Genomic DNA, 6,030 nt, shown 5'->3' with positions numbered 1-6,030 from the left:
GCCGCAGCTGCTTGGTTCCTGCAGGAGATAAGCCAGAACGGTTCTTTGTTTTTTTTACCCTATAGACACACTTTATTTACTTTATTACTACTCGACAATGTTCGTAGGAAAACAATTAAGATCAGGGGGATTGGAAGTCAAAGACAGCGTCCAAAATCCAGACCAAAATCGTGTTCAGTAAGGCTATGTGCCTCAGAGTTGGTCTCTCCTACTTCAAAGATAAAGGAGCAATGATGAATCTAGCCATCAAATGTTGCTTTTATCTCCTCGATGATGCGTGCATATGTGCCTCCACTATCTCTGTGTATCTCATTTAGAACATTCCAGTGTGCCAACTCATTTCATCCACGCGTGTTTGTTTGGGTCGAAACGGACAGAAAAGTCGGCCCAACGCGCCGACCCAAACAGACGCGCATATGCTTTTTTGTCCGCCTGCCGACCCATTCCGGCCTAAATTTGAACCTCATTTGTGTCGGCGTTGACACGAAACGGACGCGCACGACGCCCGCCTACTCCTGCCCTTGGCATGCCTATCGGCGGCGCAGCCACCCCCATTTCCCTCTCTTTCCCAAAAAAAACTCCCGCTCCCTGCCGCTCGCCATGGACGGCGAGCCGACCCTCGACGCCGCCGCCGGCCTTGCCTCCCTCGCCTCCTCCGGCCTCACTCGCCTCCGCCAAAGGAAAGCCCCGCGCCACCTACAAGACGGCGACGCCGCCCAAGAAGAAGCTGTTGACAGCAGGTGTTTTTCTCTGAAATTTTGCAAGAACCTCAACATTGGAGGAGCTCTCGCCAAAAAAACAAAATCAATATTCAAAGTTTTGTGCAATGTTTCTTCATAGTAACCATCTCTCTTTTTTTTGCTAGCAGAACGAAGCAAATCAATGTGATGCATGAGACATGTGACACAAGAATATGAAGCATTAAGATGATATTGGGGACCTGGATGAAGCAAATGTTTGGGTAGTTGGATACGTTTAATATGAACGGACGGTATGATGGAGAATCTTAATTTCGAGTTAATACGGGTGCAACATGGAAGCAAATTGGCTGGTCGACAGAAACACAGTCTTTGTATGTTTAAAATGAACAGATTTAATTGAAACAAATGTTTTCCCGTATCAGAATAATTTTTAGTTAGAAAATTTCAGTTTCTTATTTTTGAAAATAAAGATAATGCATTTTCCACCTTATATATTTTCAAAACAGCCTGGGTGACCAGAGGGTCAATTACATGATGGTTATGTTGACACTGCATGGAGTATGCAGTAGGCCACAACCTAGCCTTGGGAAGAGGAAAAAAAACAAAGTAGAGAAAGAAAAAAAGGAATGGAAGGCGAGCCACATATTTGAGGGGATTAGAGCTAAGTATAACTAGCCTGGCACCCCAAGTGTTGATAGCTTGTCTATCTTTATGTCGTGTACCTCAATTGCTCCAGAGCTTGAGAGTGTCCGAGACAGCAGTAATAAGACGACTGATAGTGCAACTCTTGTGATCGAAATACGCGTGTTTTGGGAATTCCATAGACTGACAGCACAAGCTGCTAAGAAGATATGCCATGGTGATCCAAAGCTGACTCTAGCATCATCAGTCTGAGCGAAGACACACACATCCTGTGAGTAGTAGGCGAGGTCCTGTCGCCCAGCGCGAGAGAGCGGATGCCGCCTGGCACCGTAGCAGAATATGAGAAATGGTTTCAGTTGCCGGACACAGGTCGCAACCATCATGGGGAGCAATGGAACGCCAATTCTTCCTGACCATGTTATCTCTAGTGTTCAACCGTCCATGGAAGACGAGCCATGGGAAAATCCAGTGTTTGGATGGAATAATGCTATCCCAGATGAAGGCTGGAAAAGGCCACACAACTCCCCTGAAGGTCAAGAGGCTGTAGAAGTATGCTGTGGTTGCCTCGGAGTTGTGTATAGATTCAAGCCTCTGGTCTTTACTTGAGCCATCCAAGAGAAGCAACTTTCAGTTCACAAGTAGGGGAAGGAAATTGCATGTCCTTAGAGCTTATTTGCTAGACTAGTTATTTTCCATTAAATCTAGGCTAAGATTTGTTTTCATTTCAAAATTTAGCCGTGAGGTACCGTGGCAAGACACGTGGTCTGGGTGCAATTGAATCCCCCTAAGTGGTCATACATTATATTGCTGGCTCGCAACAGACTGTTATTTCATGTGAAGGAACAAAAAACTAAGCTACATAAGGGCACCTTTAGCCGATCCCCTAAAAAGCAAAAGAGGAGTAAAATTTCATCTTTACTCTTTTAAACCGCACCTAGCAGAAGTCCTAAATTGGTTAGAGGATTAAAATTTACATCTCCGACGAAAATTTGGTCCGTGGCTGCTAAAAATTCTCAACACTGCCCAGCCGAGTAAACTTCACAACACATCTTTCTTCCACCCGCGCGATGCCGTAGTTCCCGCTATTGCCTCCCTACGCACCAACATCGCCTCTGATGAGAGCAACTCCAGAGGGAATGTGTTGCCAAGACCCTTCCGCCACCATCACCGCCGATGAACGCAACTCCGGACAGAATGGGTCGCCAAAACCCTTCCACCACCGCCGCCGGCGCGTCGCCGCTGTAAACCACCCCCGCACCACCGCCCGCACCGAAGAAGTGGTTGGGGATAAAAAAATCCCGTCTGGTCCACCACACCGACTGCCCAAAAATTTAATAAATTACCTTTACTAAATGTGTGAGGTGGCATTATAAATATTATCCAAAAATGAATTTAAGGTTCTAAATAATTCCAAAGATATCTTTGTGCCCCAAAGCAACCAAATAGATTTAATGCTAGTGAAATCTAGCTAGGCTCAAGCATGAAAGGCAAAATTTTAATTTACCCTATTTAAATAATTCACAATCCAGAGTAAGATTTTTTTTATGTGATGGTTATCCTCTCGTATCGTGTGAGCATATCGAATTTATTGTCGGGTCTGCTGCCAGCTTATGTAGCTTTTGACATTCCAGTTTTTGTAAGCCTAACTTATGTATTCTCCAGAATATGAAGCAATGGTAGTATAATGAGATGTTAAAATAAGACGTTACAGGATTCACCTAATTTTATTACCCCCTTAATTAGGTTTTGCATTTTAATTGTACTACTAATTGTTTGCTTGCAATGGACGTTAACATTAGGTGGTATATTAATTGCACGCATATATTAGGTAGGATATTCTTTGTGTGCTAATGTTTTGATTACTGATATTTTGGTATGATATTAATTGCATTCTTAAACATGTTGAGCGCTCGTCGGTCGTTGGATTGACATGGTTTGATGGACGAGATTACTAGAATTTGTCTCGTTGGGTCTTTTATACTTGTATATATAGATATAGATATACGAGTAGATATATTGGGTGACATATCAGTAGCTCGATCAACAATTGAAGTCGTATAGGTCATACGTAATTGCTCTCTTGAGCTGCATCCATGGGGTTCCCCAAGCATGTCATCATACTCGCCACTCTCCTCCTCACCGCCCTCCTCATGGTTGCGGATGCTCAGCCGACACCGAAGATAGGTATGCACATCAGTACATGGATGCATGCACGTGTCCTTGATCAACAAACAAAACCTAATTTGTCTTGTTTGATTTGATGTGGTATCTTGACAAATGGATTCAATGTCGTATGATCTGCAGATTGCCCGTCAGCGTGCAATGCTCGTTGCTCGCAGAACTGGAGGAACAAGATATGTAACAAAGACTGCAATATTTGTTGCGACAAGTGTAACTGCGTCCCTTCCGGCACCGGCCAGGAGACCCGTAGTGAATGCCCCTGCTACGCCAACTTGGTCGACTCAAAGACCGGCAAGCTCAAGTGCCCGTAGTTGATCAATCCTCCTTCCAAAGGCATGCATTCATCTAAATGCAAGCCTGTTACCTGGCTTGAATAAGCTATCTCTTTTTTTACTTGTCCCAATGTTCAACAATCTCTCTGGCCATGTAAACCTAGAAAGGTACATACATATATATTACGATATATTGGTATGCTCTATCAAAATCATACACAATACAACCATCAACCATGGTCTCATTTTGGATCTAGTAAAAAATGGTTTTTGTCTTGATGAAACGATCTTTGAAGTATACCAAACCCTACAAAAGAGTTGGTTCTGGTTATTATTATCGGCCGATCTATCGAGGCCGGTAATTATGCTCTTGTCTAGAAAGCTGGTGCTATATACTATCTGGATTCTTTTTTTTTCTTCGAAATGGCTATGGTTGTGTATAAAGGTTTGTTTTGTTCAACTGTTGTTGGGGTGCTGTATTTTGTAATTATGAAATCATGCATCCTTTGAAGTGCAATATGTTTCATACTATGTATGATGTAATTTTTGAACATATCTATGATGATTAGAGCATCCTCTGATTGTGCTTTTTAATTCATCCAGTAGAGCAAACTGTTATGGTGTGAGTTGTCCCCATAGCATAGTGTTTGGCAAAATATGCTCATCTTGCTGGACCAGTTGCAGAGTGAGCTCGGATGGACCCAGGTGTATATCAGAATTTGGAAAATCATGCTTCCTTTGAAGGGCATGAATGAATGAGTTTCAAATTGTCGTGGTGTTTGCTTTCTTAATCCAAACCAGAATACAATATGATGTATTTTTTGGGAGGGGCGTTTTAGCTCAAGAGAGCATTTCCTCCCCGATAAATAGTACCGCAAAAAAGTGGTCAAATGTTTTCGAAAAATTCATAATTTTTTGTGAATGTTCGTGTTAGTGTCGCAAGCATGCTTAAAGATTTTCGTGCAAATGGAGCATAGTGTTTCGCCGATGAAAAATACAAATTTGGGATAACACTTGGTGTTCAAATTTATTTTGTTTATTTTGCACAGGCCAAAATGTTTAACCTTTTTCCTAAAACTTTGCAGGTAGCATTTGGATATGACTATAAATACATAAAAAAAATTGTTAGGATGTTTTTGACATTTCAAAAATTATTTTTCCTGTGTAGGACCACGTGCTCTCAGTAGCCAAATTGAATTTCCGACAATTTTCGGTCATTTAGCTTGACATGTGTCGGCTGGTTTGGTTGTGCTTTCTGAATTCAACCAGAAGAGCCAACTGTCATGCAGTATGGTCAAATAATTTAATCTTTCTTGAGTAGCCTCTCCTATAGTAGAGGTTGTGTTTGGATAGAATAAGTTCATCTCGCTTGGGTTCCCCCAACGGCAGAGCCGGTGCAGTGATGAGTGAGTTTGGGTGAGCCCAGGCGGATGCAATCTTGTCGGTGTGATTCCCCTCTCTGGTGAGCCTGCTTGGCCCTCCAGGACGAACGCACAAAAAAAAGAGTTGCTAACCATGCGCCATGATGCGAGTGAGAAAATAATCATGATTTTGAAAGAACTTTCATGTACCATTAAGTTTTTCTATAGAAACCAGCTATATTTCTTCACGGACGTCGATAACTGCCACATGTGTGGCAGGAAAGGAGACGCACCACACGTCTCTAATGCAAATAGATTGCCACATCATCGCATGCATGCATGCGAGAATCTTTTCGGATTTTCAGGTTTTAAAATGTTTTATCTCTTAAATGAAAAATCCGATTGAAGATCCGTTTTCACCATTAAATCCCTCGCGACGAGATCTTCAAAAATAGATCTCATATCGATATATTTCGGCAAAAAAAACTTCAAAAATAACGCGGGAAATCATTTCAAGTACCTGACGTTTAGTCGACCCCTTGGTTTTTAACAAGTTCCATAATTTGGATTTCCGAAGTTCCAATCACTGGCATATTCTTTTATTTTTGGGCCTGATTCGCTTCTGAAACTTGAATTCCGAATCAGTGCGAGTTCTTGAAACTTTTTTTTTCGCTTATTCAAATCGACCGTAAATCCACGGCGCGGGAAAATGGGGTTTTGAAATTGGTCGATGGTATGTCGGGCGGGGCGATGGATCATCTTTGGCCCTCTTTGCGTCCGTTCGATGTGAGCCACGTGGGGCCAACCCTCTTGCTTTGTGTGACCACCTAATCTCTCACGTGTGACGTATGTGTTATGTTACAATTTGAAGAG

The sequence above is a fragment of the Triticum dicoccoides genome, chromosome 2B, assembly GCF_002162155.2.
Source record: "Triticum dicoccoides isolate Atlit2015 ecotype Zavitan chromosome 2B, WEW_v2.0, whole genome shotgun sequence".
Classification (NCBI taxonomy): Eukaryota; Viridiplantae; Streptophyta; class Magnoliopsida; order Poales; family Poaceae; genus Triticum; species Triticum dicoccoides.
The sequence above is the reverse complement of the archived record's forward strand: the minus strand, read 5'-3'. Positions refer to the sequence as shown.